Below are 14575 nucleotides of genomic sequence, written 5' to 3'. Positions count from 1 at the left end.
GTTTGCCTTTTCTTAATCTTTCTTCTAAGATAAGTCGTAAGGTTAGTATTGCCTCACGTTAAGCTAGGTATTACAAACTAGAATATAGGCCTGAGTATATCTATGTCTGTCTGTACTAGGAAAAGATAACAGCTATTTGGTACATTTCGTTGACTATCTACTTACACTCCTGGAAATGGAAAAAAGAACACATTGACACCGGTGTGTCAGACCCACCATACTTGCTCCGGACACTGCGAGAGGGCTGTACAAGCAATGATCACACGCACGGCACAGCGGACACACCAGGAACCGCGGTGTTGGCCGTCGAATGGCGCTAGCTGCGCAGCATTTGTGCACCGCCGCCGTCAGTGTCAGCCAGTTTGCCGTGGCATACGGAGCTCCATCGCAGTCTTTAACACTGGTAGCATGCCGCGACAGCGTGGACGTGAACCGTATGTGCAGTTGACGGGCCTTGAGCGAGGGCGTATAGTGGGCATGCGGGAGCCCGGGTGGACGTACCGCCGAATTGCTCAACACGTGGGGCGTGAGGTCTCCACAGTACATCAGTGTTGTCGCCAGTGGTCGGCGGAAGGTGCACGTGCCCGTCGACCTGGGACCGGACCTCAGCGACGCACGGATGCACGCCAAGACCGTAGGATCCTACGCAGTGCCGTAGGGGACCGCACCGCCACTTCCCAGCAAATTAGGGACACTGTTGCTCCTGGGGTATCGGCGAGGACCATTCTCAACCGTCTCCATGAAGCTGGGCTACGGTCCCGCACACCGTTAGGCCGTCTTCCGCTCACGCCCCAACATCGTGCAGCCCGCCTTCAGTGGTGTCGCGACAGGCGTGAATGGAGGGACGAATGGAGACGTGTCGTCTTCAGCGATGAGAGTCGCTTCTGCCTTGGTGCCAATGATGGTCGTATGCGTGTTTGGCGCCGTGCAGGTGAGCGCCACAATCAGGACTGCATACGACCGAGGCACACAGGGCCAACACCCGGCATCATGGTGTGGGGAGCGATCTCCTACACTGGCCGTACACCACTGGTGATCGTCGAGGGGACACTGAATAGTGCACGGTACATCCAAACCGTCATCGAACCCATCGTTCTACCATTCCTAGACCGGCAAGGGAACTTGCTGTTCCAACACGACAATGCACGTCCGCATGTATCCCGTGCCACCCAACGTGCTCTAGAAGGTGTAAGTCAACTACCCTGGCCAGCAAGATCTCCGGATCTGTCCCCCATTGAGCATGTTTGGGACTGGATGAAGCGTCGTCTCACGCGGTCTGCACGTCCAGCACGAACGCTGGTCCAACTGAGGCGCCAGGTGGAAATGGCATGGCAAGCCGTTCCACAGGACTACATCCAGCATCTCTACGATCATCTCCATGGGAGAATAGCAGCCTGCATTGCTGCGAAAGGTGGATATACACTGTACTAGTGCCGACATTGTGCATGCTCTGTTGCCTGTGTCTATGTGCCTGTGGTTCTGTCAGTGTGATCATGTGATGTATCTGACCCCAGGAATGTGTCAATAAAGTTTCACCTTCCTGGGACAATGAATTCACGGTGTTCTTATTTCAATTTCCAGGAGTGTAGAATAGCACGTCACATAGCTATATGCAATCTACATAAAAAAAAGGTAAATGTCTGTTCAAAATCGTGTATCTCCGAAAGTTCTTGACCGATTGCTTAAATTCTGACATAAAGTTCCATTCTAATACAGGTGTGTTTTAGGTACCTATTTCTTTAATATATGACATATAATATATAAATATATATACATAACTTTTACGAGATTTTTTGTAACAGTGTCTCCCTGTTATTAAATTTATAAAAAAATATAACTCGTATTCCATATATTGTGTTCGAACATTATGAATTACCTCGAAGGAAACGGTCTATTGACACACAGCCAACACGGGTTTAGAAAACATCGTTCCTGTGAAACACAACTAGCTCTTTGTTCACATGAAGTGTTGAGTGCTATTGGCAAGGGATTTCAGATAAATTCCATATTCCGTATTCCTGGATTTCCGGAAGGCTTTTGACACTGTACCACACAAGCGGCTCTTAATAAAATTGCGTGCTTGCGGAACATCGTCTCAGTTATGTGATTGGATTTGCGATTTCCTGTCAGAGAGCTCACAGTTCGTACTAATTGACGGAAAGTCATCGAGTAAAACAGAATTGATTTCTGGCGTCCCCCAATGTAGTGTTATTGGCCCTTTGCTGTTCCTTATCTATATAAACGATTTGGGAGACAATCTGAGCAGCCTTCTTCGGTTGTTTGCAGATGATGCTGTCGTTTATCGACTAATAAAGTCATCAGAAGATAAAAAAAAATTGCAAAACGATTTAGAAATAATATCTGAATGGTGTGAAAACTGGCAGTTGACCCTAAATAACGAAAAGTGTGCTAAAAGGAACTCGTTAAACTTTGGTTTCACGGTAAATCAGTCTAATCTAAAAGTCGTAAATTCAACTAAATACGTAGATATTACAATTACGAACAACTTAAATTGGAAAGAACACATAGAAAATGTTGTGGAGAAGGCTAACCAAAGGCTGCGTTTTATGGACAGGACACTTAGAAAATGTAACAGACCTGCTAAGGAGACTGCCTACACTACGCTTGTCCGTCCTCTTTTAGAATACTGCTGCGCAGTGTGGGATCCTTACCAGATAGGACTGACGGAGTACATCGAAAAAGTTCAAAGAAAGGCAGCACGTTTTGTATTATCTTGAAATTGGGAGAGAGTGTCACAGAAATAATGCCGGATTTGGGCTGGAAATCATTAAAAGAAAGGCGTTTTTCGTTGCGACGGAATATTCTCACGAAATTCCAATCACCAACTTTCTCCTTCGAAGGCGAAAATATTTTGTTGACACCGACCTACATAGGGCGAAACGATCACCACGATAAAATAAGGGAAATCAGAGCTCGTACGGACGGAAAGATATAGGTGTTCATTTTTTCCGCGCGCTATACGAGATTGGAATAATAGAGAATTGTGAAAGTGGTTCAATGAACCCTCTGCCAGGCACTTAAATGTGATTTGCAGAGTATCCATGTAGATGTAGAGTGCTGTGTCAAAATATAAAGCTTTCGGTCAAAAGCTTTCTGAGATTTGCGATTAGGAACATCCACATTTTGTACATAAGTACAAATGTAGACGTTCGTTTCTTCAAAATATCAAATCTCTTTAAGCTCTTCAAGGGTTGCTTTGAAATTTTGACTCAACGTTGCATTCTAATACAGGTGCCTTTTTGGTATCTATTTATTTTATGAGATTTTTGTAATAACGTTTCCCTATTACTAACTTTAAAAAATATATATTAAAAATTGGTATATAAAAGCACATACGTATTCCATAGCAGCGTTGTGTCAAACTTTCACAGTGTTCCGTCGAAAGTCTCACCAGATTTGTGATTAGGAAGTTTACAGTTTCTATTTAAGCTCAAACATAGATTTCTTTTCTTGATACTCTTAAATCTCCGAAAGTTCTCCAGAGATTGGTTTGAAATCTTGTCACAACACTGTATTCGTAAACTCACTTGCTTTACATATCTACTGGAACGCCATCTGGTATATATGTAGTAAAAGGGGAACGATATAAAAACGTAGGTGTTGGTTTGTTCAAAACCGTTAATCTTCGAAAGTTATTGATCGAGTGCCTTGAAATTTTTAATAACGTTGGTTTGTTCAAAATCGTTAACCTCCGAAATTTCTTCACAGATTGCCGTGAAATTATGAATAACGTTTAATTCTAATACGGGAGTGTTCTTACGTACCTAGTTCACTGATGATGATGAGGTCCCATACTCCGAGGAGCGTAGGGGACGATGCGGGAGACCCGCACCGCCGACTAGGCAAGGTCGTAGCGGAGGTGGTTTGCCATTGCCTTCCTCCGACCGTAATGGGGATGAATGATGATGATGAAGACAACACAAAAACACCCAGTCACCTCGAGGCAGGGAAACTCCCTGACCCCGCCGGGAATCGAACCTGGTACCCCATGCGCAGGAAGCGAGAACGCTACCGCAAGACCACGAGCTGCGGACACGTAGTTTATTAACCTATATACCTACGTTAATAAACTAGGTGTCCGCAGCTCGTGGTCTTGCGGTAGGGAAAACAGTGTCACCAAATATCTCAAAATGTACCTTCCCGATTTACTTCAAATTTTTACGCGTTACTGTAATAAACGTTTAGACACATATAAACTATATAACCAGAGGGGACGAAGAGGTGGGAGGAAACGGACATAGCAAACAGGAAGGAGAAGATGGAGAAAGAGAGGGGGGCAGGAACATGTGGAAAGAGAGGAGGGAGAAGGTGGACAGAAAAAGGGGGATGAGGTGATGGTTTGAGCGAAGGGGAAGGAAAATGAGCTGGACAAAGAAAAGGGGAGGGGGAGAGGGAAAAAGGAGATTAGGACTCACATCCGATTCCCATGTACATAAGAAAGTGTGCTTTCTCTTCTTTTTTTTTTCTTTTCTGACCTAAGCAAAGCGTTGCCGAGTAGAGCTAGCTAAAACTAAAAATAAAGATAGTAAAAGTATATCTATTTATTAATTATTTTATTGTTTATTTATTTTATTATAAAAAGCATTATTTATACGCTCTTGCTTGTAATGATTGTATTCGATTGCATTTGTGTTTGTTTTCAGAAAATAGCGCCTAAGAGGTAATACGCCGGTAGTTACATTAAATTCAGATTTACTTCGATAGAAAGTAATGGAGCAGTAAAACCACAGTGCGTTATATAACCCAGTACAGAGAGGGATTGGATTGCAAAACTGGAGTAACTTTGTTTTTCAGGTATGTTATATGTATAACCGCTTTCGTGAGAAATCCAACAGTCAGATCGTCTCCCCCTTGTGCGTTATCCATCGTCTTGAAAAAATCGCTACGAAATGCTACACTTTTTAGTTTTTGCTCAGTAACGCGCTTCCAGTGCATTTTAAGCAAAAATATGCCGTTGTCAGTTTTAAAGAGCGTTTAATATAACATGGTGCAAAAATTCGGAACAACTACTGTGGAAGTATACAAAATGTCAAGAAATCGCAAAAAAGTTAGATATGTCAGTGGTTTCATAACGGCATTTTAAGTGCAGTTTTGTGCAGAATGAACATTAACCAGCGTTGTAGAAGATTTAATTTCCTTCAAAATTCACTCAAAAAGCACTCCGTCTTCAGGCTACAAGTGGCCCATCGGGACCATCCGACCGCCGTATCATCCTCAGCTGAGGATGCGGATAGGAGGGGCGTGTTGTCAGCACACCGCTCTCCCGGTCGTTACGATGGTTTTCTTTGACCGGAGCCGCTACTATTCGGTCGAGTAGCTCCTCAATTGGCATCACGAGGCTGAGTGCACCCCGGAAAATGGCAACGGCAACGGCACATGGCGGCCCGGATGGTCACCCATCCAAATGCCGGCCACGCCCGACAGCGCTTAACTTCGGTGATCTGACGGGAACCGGTGTATCCACTGTGGCAAGGCCGTTGCCTCAAAATTCACTCAGAATATTTGTAATTACTCGCTATTCACGCCGAGGAACGTTGAACCAACAGTCTTAATGAAAGCGAACACGAAACAGAAAATACAAAAAAACTCAGTCAGAAATAGTATTCCTGAATATGATACTATCCTTAAGCCATTATGGATGCAACATATACAAGTAGTTCACGAGATTCATGTGATTTCTGGGGAATAAGAATTTTTGAAAAAGAAAAACACAAATTTTCAACACTTTTATATATACTTATATTTCAACAAAATACAGTTTAAAATTAGATCTCAAATTTTATTTTAAAGATATATACTTAGTTTTAAGTTAAAAATTCACCATAATCTGCTACTTTGGCTCAAATGTGATTGATATGTACAGTTACTCACTTCTACCCAAAGGCAATGGATCATCTAACTCGTCTTCTTCTGTGCTAAATTCAACCTCTGGTGCATTGCCACATGATTCGAATCCACAATGGATACATACAATGGACGCGTCCAAGTCCTGCCTTTCTGCAGCTGCGTCTGTTGCCACAATTCTTTTTACATTGGCATGAAATCTTGTTCAACAGTGCCTGCGGAGCTGGTTCTTTGTTCATTGGCACTGGAGCTAGACCACCAGTATCCTTCTTCCAGCCCCACTTCAGGACGTCTTTTTCATACCGCGTCTACATTTGAATTTACAGATAAGTTCTATGGTACATGTGTGATATTGAACTGGATCCCTTGCTGGAGATAGGAGCGTTAAATCGAATTAGGTGTTGGCAGCAGCTTTAGAAAAGCGAAGATATAACAACCCATCTATAGAAGTGCTCGAGACACTTCCACAAAGTCTCACAAGGAAATTTACAGTTGCTTCGACGACCTTCTGTTTTCCTGCACTTCATTTGTGGAGAGCATCACTCTCAAGTGTGGCGGAAAATATAGCTTTCCACTTTCCAGAGAGGGCTGAGTTGGAATAGCAACCACTTATCGCATGGAGAAATACAATGTTTTCCACAGTATCTTTACATCTGAAGGGTATTTTGGAATACAGCGCATCTTCTGTGTTAGCCCCTCCAGATCTGCAGAAGAACACTTTGTCTGGTGATAAAGCCGTCACCGAAACCAAAAGATCAATGTTTTCTCCAATAATAACAACAGCATTGTGATCGGAGGAAGATTGTTTGCTAATCTGCAGCTTCTACTGCCTACTTTGTGACCATTTGTGCTCACTGAAACTCCTTCTGAAGCAATGAGATAAAGCAGGATTTGTTTGTTTGTTTTTCATTCGATAACAATTTATCCTTTGACATCTGCGGAAACATGGCAGTATCCAAAAGAATTTCTGGACAAGACGGTGGCCCTTCGGTGTTTTTTGTATTGCTTTTATTTTCCTCTGTGGGCTCCCCATCGAAGACTACAAAAGCATTCTGAACATGATGTCGCTGTACGTAGGTCACAAATCTTTTAAAAACAGCAGAAAAACATTCGCTCAAATTCCAGTGAACTCTCTATAGGAGGTAGCCACCACCTACTAGATCATTTTTGTTTTTTCTCATTTCTGTGTCACTTGGCAAGGGCGTGAAGGCGTAGTAAAATGTGGGCTTTGTTCCATTGCGAATGCCTTCCCCAGAAAAAAGTGACAATGGAAAGAGAGCAAGCTCATACTCACAGTATTTTTTCAGGTCGTCATCAAACTGCTTGTAGACGATCATCCTGCGGGAAAGCATCAAAGGAACGAGAGCTTCTTTTCCTTTCATCGTGTTTATATGGTTAACAACTATTGCCAGAGACAGCATTGTATCCTTACGTCGGAAATTCATTATCTCAGTCGCTGTTCGGAGTTCTATTTATTCCTCTAGGATCTACATCTACACCTACGTGATTACTCTGCAATTCACACGTAAGTGTCTGGCAGAGGTTTCATCGAACCATTTTCATACTACTTCTCTACCATTCCACTCTCGAATGGCGCATGGGAAAAAGGAACACCTAAATCTTCGCGTTCGAGCTCTGATTTCTCTTATTTTATTATGATGATCGTTTCTCCCAACGTAAGTACGTGTCAACAAAATATTACTGCGTTCGGAAGAGAAAGTTGGTGATTGAAATTTCGTAAATAGATCTCGCCGCAAAGAAAACCGCCTTTGTTTCAGTGACTGCCACCCCAACTCGCGTATCATATCAGTGACACTCTCACCCCTATTGCGCCATAACACGAAACGATCTGTCCTTCTATGCACTTTTTAGATGTCCTCCGTCAATCCTATCTGGTATGGATCTCATACCGCGCAGAAATATTCCAGCAGAGGACGGACAAGTGTAACGTAGGTTGTATCTATAGTGGATTTGTCGCATCTTTTAAATATTCAGCCAGCAAAGTGCAGCCTTTGTTTCGCCTTCCCCACAATATTACCTGTGTGGTTTTTCCTATTTAAGTTGCTCGTAATTGTAATTCCTACGTATTTAGTCGAATTGACAGCCCTTAGATTTGTGCGATTTATCGATTACCCAAAATTTATCGGATTTGTTTTAGTACCCATGTGGATGACCTCGCACTTTTCTTTGTTTAGTGCCAATTGCCATTTTTCGCACCATACAGAAATTCTCTCTAGATCATTTTGTAACTGGAATTGATCGTCTGATGATTTTACCACACGGTAAATTACAGCGTCATCTGCAAACAATTTAAGGGGGCTGCTCAGATTATCACCTAGATCATTTAAGTACATCAGGAAAAGCAGAGGGCCTGTGACACTACCTTGCAGAACGCCAGATATCAATTTTGTTCAACTCGATCATTTACCCTCTGTTATTACGAACTGTGACCTCTCTGAGAGGAAATCACGAATCCAGTCACACAACTGAGATGATACTTCATATGCACGCAATTTGATTAATATTCGCTTGTGAGGAACGGTATCAAAAGCCTTCTGGAAATCTAGGAATATGGAATCGATCTGAGATCCCTTGTCGTCAGCGCTCACTACTTCGTGGGAATAAAGAAGAAAGATATTTTCCGAATCCGTGTTGGTTATGTATCAATAAGTCATTTTCTTCAAGGTGATTCATAATGTTCGAGTACAGTATATGCTCCAAAATCCTACTGCAAATTGAGGTCAGTGATATGGGTCTGTAATTCAATGGGTTCCTTCTATTTCCTTTCTTGAATATTGGTGTGACCTATGCTACTTTCCAGTCTTTCGGAGCAGACCTCTCGTCAAGTGAACGGTTGTTTATGGTTGCTAAGAAAAGCGCTATTGTGTCTGTATACTCTTAAAGGAACCTGATTGGCATACCATCTGGACCGGAAGATTTGCCTTTCTTAAGTGATTTGAGTTGCTTCGCAACACCTAAGAAATCTACTTTTATGCCACTGTTCTGGTTTAGAATTCTAGAATATTTATTTCTTCTTCTTTCGTGAAGGAATTACGGAGTACTTTATTTAGTTCGAAATGGTTCAAATGGCTCTGAGCGCTATGGGACTCAACTGCTGAGGTCATTAGTCCCCTAGAACTTAGAACTAGTTAAACCTAACGAACCTAAGGACATCACAAATATCCATGCCCGAGGCAGGATTCGAACCTGCGACCGTAGCGGTCTTGCGGTTCCAGACTGCAGCGCCTTTAACCGCACGGCCACTTCGGCCGGCCACTTTATTTAGTAACTCCGCTTTAATGACACCATCATCGGTATCATTTCCACCGCAATCGCGCAGTGACGGTATTGACTGTTTTTTTGCCACTGGTGTACTACAGTTACGACCAGAATCTCTTTGGGTTTTCTACCATATTTCGAGACAATGTTTCATTGTGGAAACTATTAAAAGCATCTCACATTGACATCCGCACTAAATTTCGAGCTTTCGTGAAACTTAGCCAGTCTTGGGGATTTTGCGTTCTTCTGAATTTGGCATGCTTTTTTCGTTGCTTCTGCAACAGTGTTCTGACGTGTTTTGTGTACCGTGGTGGATCAGTCCCGTCTCTTATTAACTTTGCGGTTTGAATCTGTCTATTGCTGTCGATGCTGTATCTTTGAATTTGAGCCATATCTGGTCTACACTTACATTATTACCTAGGAAGGAATGGAGACTCTCTCTTAGGAAGGCATCAAGCGAATTTTTGTCTGCTGTTTTAAACAGATATATTTTGCGTTTATTTTTAGTGGTTATGGTTGATATGGTTTTAAGCCTCGCTACAATGACCCTGTGTTCACTGATCCCTCGATCCGTCATGACGCTCTCTATTAGATCGGGGTTATTTGTGGCTAAGAGGTCAAGTGTGTTTTCGCAACCATTTACAATTCGTGTGGGCTCATGAACTAAAGTAATTCTCAGAGAAAGCATTTAGTAAAATTTCGGAAGATGTTTTCTGTCTTCCCAACTGGGGATAATTACCCCCTGAGGGGTAAAATAAAATTTTCTTAGGGGTAAAATCTAAACTGTTTGATTCTGTTGCAGTCACGAAATTAAATTATTTTCCAAACATCATTATTATAATCACAATTTTGTAAGACTCTAATATTGATTCTATAAGTTATCAATAATACCTTTTGCTCAATTACAAGCATTAATCCGGTGCAGGTTACAGGTTCCTCACGTAATCCACCCACTACACACATATGCAGTGTTTTGTCCCGTGCATCGCTGATGATAAAAGTGCGACATACGCGTAACAAATGCTAAATATCTCAAGAAAATATCTTCTCCAAGTTGTAGATAGTACCTGCACTACTCCAGAAATTGCTTCATTACTCGCTTCGAAACACATAAATGAATTAATTGAACGCACGACATAGGAATAAATACATTAGGCGGTACGCAGTGTTATTATAATTACTGAAATGGTTAGACACAAAACATTAACAGTCTGAAGTCGTCCAATTTGTGCCAGTTCAGAAGTAAGTAGTCCAGCAATCAAGTGATTTACAAACAGTAGGGACAGCACACACATCTGAACTTGTTTGATTTTAAATGAGGTTGCAGTGTGCAGGTCAAGCAAGTGCCGCATTGGAGAGGAGTAATACACGGGGTGTGTGTATTGTACCAGGTGTACCGGTATGAAATGAGCGTTTTTTGTGAAAATGAAACACTAATTTTGAATTGAAAAGTAAAAACATTTTATTCAAAGTACTGACCATTGCTTACTATACATTTTGACCACCTTTCTGGCAATTTGTGGACACCACGCCAATGGAAATGTTCGTCTTTTGAAGCAAACCAATCAGGCACCCAATTTTCGACTTCTTCGTAGGAATCGAAGTCTCCCATTGATATAAATGGTAGTCGGAAGGGACCAAGTCTGGTGAATATGGCGGATGGGGTAGCAGCTCCCAGCCAAATGTTTTGACTGTATCCTGAACCAGTTTTGCTTTGTGTGCAGGTGCATTGTCGTGTAAAAAAAATTACTTTGCCATGTCTTCTGGCCCATTCTGATCTTTTTTCGATCAATGAATAGTTCAAATTGATCATTTGTTGTCTGTAGCGATTAGCATTCACAGTTTCACCGGGTTTTAGAAGCTCATGATACACCACACCTTTCTGATCCCACCAAACACAGAGCATTGTCTTCTTGCCGAATCGATCTGGTTTCGGAGTCGATGCTGATGATTGTCGCGGATTAACCCATAGATTTTTCCCGTTTAGGATTCTTAAAATAAATCCATTTTCATCGCCAGTAACAATTCGATGCAAAATTGATTTTCTTTCATGTCTTTGAAGCAAAATTTGACAAATGGTTTTCGGTTTTCCATCTGTCTTTCATTCAATTCATGTGGTACCCATTTTCCACACTTTTGGATCTTTCACATAGCTTTCAAACGGTCAGAAATTGTTTGTTGTGCAACATTTAGCATTGCTGCCATTCGCTTCTGGCTCAAACTATCATCTTCATCCAATATTGCTTGCAATTCGGCGTCTTCGAACTTTTTTAGTGGTCTTCCACGTTCTTCATTTCTTACATCAAAATCATTATTTCTGAACCGTTGAAACCATCTTTTGCATGTTGCTTCTGATAGAGCATGATCACCATATGCCTCGATGCGACTCTGCAGCACTTTTTTTCAAATGAAAACAAAAAATTAATGCTTTCCGCAAATCATCATTTTCTGGTACAAAATTCGACGTTGTTAACACGATGAAAACATATGATGTTGTTTGTTCCATGACTTTATGTATACTAAATATCTTTGACAGATGTCATACCAACCAAACAAAAAAAAATAAGGCTCGTTCACAACAAGTGTTTCCTATCGACACATTTGTATCTCAACGCTCATTTCATACCAGTACACCTGGTATGTAGCAAGTGTCTACCCTCGCTGTGGATAGTTATCTTTCTTATCTGAGAAGGAGCTGTGAGTAGACACACACACACACACACACACACACACACACACACACACATACTAAGTATTATTCGTCTTTCGCGTTTTTCATCATTTTAAAAATAAAAATGTTCCCAGAAAAGTCTTTCATTCTACAGCTTAGTTAGGTGCTACAGTTGGTGATAATGTGGAGTATTGGTGGCGGGGGCGGGGGGCGGTGGAGGACAGACGGCGGGAGGGAGGGAGGGCGGGGGCACTACCTAATGTCTGATTGAACTCAGGGGTAATGGAAGGGGTAATGGGAACCACTGCACTAGAATCATTCTTTCAACGCAGATGGCAGTTGACGTTTTCACCTCCAGCCAGTTCCGTTACTTATTAGCATTAGGTATTTAACAGTTTGCCAACGGCCTTGCCACAGTGATAACACCGGTTCCCGTTAAGCGCTGTCGGGCTGGGCTAGCATTTGGATGGATGACCATCCAGTCTGCCGAGCGCTGTTGGCAAGCGGGGCGCACTCAGCCCTTGTGAGGCAAACTGAGGAGCTACTTGATTGAGAAGTAACGGCTCCGGTCTCATGAACTGCCATACGGCGGGGAGAGCGATGTGCTGACCACATGCCCCTCCATATCCGCATCCAGTGACGCCTACGGGCTGAGGATGACACGACGGCCGGTCGGCACCCTTGGGCCTTCATGTCCTGTTCGGGAGGAGTTTAGTTTATTTAACAGCTGACAAAGGACTGCGACTGGAAAACCACTGATTTACTTTATTAACATCAGTATTATCCATGGCGACACGGGAACATCTCATATCAGTGTGTGGTTCTGTTGTAGCATTTTCTAATGCAACTGACCCCAGAGTCCAGCGATTGAGAACGCTGTCCGTTATACTTCGTTCACGATTCGGCCCACCGTAACTCTTCATTTTTTTCATGAGGGTTTGCTCAGCTGTCATACTCGTCCATATCCCAGCCCAAAACTTGCCAGAGCGTCTGATGGCGAAATAGCCACGAGTTGCGCATTTTTGAAAGTCTAATGCATCTGTTTTATCTTTAAGAGTCAGTATATCTTGCACACATAGGTTGTAAACGTCCTGTCATATCGCTGGCTTAGTTGCAGAGTATCTTTGCGGGCAGCGCGTTTTGCAGTTTCGAGCACGGGACACGGAACTGTTAGGTTGTGTTGTGGGTAGCTCTGCATGTGAGAGGCATTGTTATTATGAAAGTTCAAGTGTTGCTACAAGTGCTATTACAGTAAAGTGATGAAATATGGAAGTGATTCAGAGGAAAGTGCGTAATGATGTAATTAAAAATGAGCAGTGTCGCCGATAACGTATTTGTGTATCCTCTCGTTGCGTGTCGCACCATACATCAATCATCCGCCCCATTTTCGGCCTCTCAGAATGAACTAATGTCGACCAGCAATATAGTTTACCACGAAAGTGTGCATTCAAGTGCCAGTGTCTTGTAGTGAGTGTGAGGACGTGCGTTCGGTCATCGCGTTCCGCATCATCAACAATCAGCCGCGCCGCGACGGTTACGCACACGCCCGTACAAGTGAGAACTGACAACTGAAAAATTAACTCCATGAACAGTGCTATATTATTACTGATGCCAAGGGGGACTGGTACCAAATATCTGTGTATGCGTGACGACCGTAAGAACTTCCGTTCGATCATTCGGCTTCCGCATCTTCAACAATCACCCGCGTCGTGTTACGCGTACGCTCGTCCAAGTGATATTGTGGACAGATAATCATCAAGAATGTTAATTGGGATAAGCAGTTATGAGTTAGAATGTAAACAGTGCAACCTGTGAGTTCTTATCGTCTCAGAATACAATGTTGATACAGTGTTGTGCTTAACGTTGAGCGGCTCCCCCAAATCCGCTTGCATATTTAGATACATAATTTCAGGCAAGCCAGCAGCAGAGCAGAACAGGACGACCGCCGCGGGATTGTCAGGTACGTGGTGTGGTCAGGGCGCGCGGTCACGAAAAGCGACAACCAGTTAAAAGAGTTCCCCCACCTATTAGTACCCCCGGGCGTGTTACAAGGTGAGTATATTTGGCGTAGTAAAAGTATCCAATAGCGTGAAAACATGGAATCAATTTTTTGAACCGTGTCAAGATGGAGGTGCCAGTTTCCCATCCTTTCTGCTTCAACAAAGTGGTTTATCAATGTGACTTCTCCAAACTTTGCACTGACTCTGCGGAAATGTGGGCTGCCTTGTGTGGATTGTACAACAGATCTCTCATAAAAGTAAATCGTGTTGCTCAAACAAGCACGTTCGTCAGGGGTACCTGTGTGCACTTCAGACGTTTTGCCCCCAAATATCGTATTGTCCCGTGTACTTCGACTTCATTCACTTCCCTTGCGCACTGTGATGCACCTGTTATCCTTACAGTAGCAGATCTGTGTCTGCAGAAAAGCCGGAAATTATAGGTAAAAATGGTGAAAATTGGTATTATTTTCTTTTTCAAAAACACTATTCCCCAGAAATTACATAAGTCTCATGAACTACGTATATACATTCCATACATAAAGTTATGTGGCGTAAATCTCCATTTTTACGGCCCGGGCGTCATTAGTACCTTTTTTCCTTTATTAAAACAACCATATATGTACATAAGCACAAAAACAAAATATTGAAGTGCTGGAACTGATTCAACACGAATTGTATCCTACAATAGATTGAAGAACACGTTTCAATATAGTGCCATTTATAAGCTTACAAAATAGAACATAAATAGTAAACTGACAAT

At 42.6% G+C, this 14575-nt stretch overlaps 1 pseudogene; it reads right to left on the bottom strand.

Annotated features, from left to right (window-relative positions):
- Positions 1–5385: 5385 nt before the first annotated feature.
- LOC124722542 lies at positions 5386–5503 on the bottom strand (annotated as a pseudogene).
- Between the last annotated feature and the right edge of the window lie 9072 nt (positions 5504–14575).

Source organism: Schistocerca piceifrons, chromosome 1, assembly GCF_021461385.2.
Source record: "Schistocerca piceifrons isolate TAMUIC-IGC-003096 chromosome 1, iqSchPice1.1, whole genome shotgun sequence".
NCBI classification, from domain to species: Eukaryota; Metazoa; Arthropoda; class Insecta; order Orthoptera; family Acrididae; genus Schistocerca; species Schistocerca piceifrons.
The sequence above is the reverse complement of the archived record's forward strand: the minus strand, read 5'-3'. Positions and strand labels throughout refer to the sequence as shown.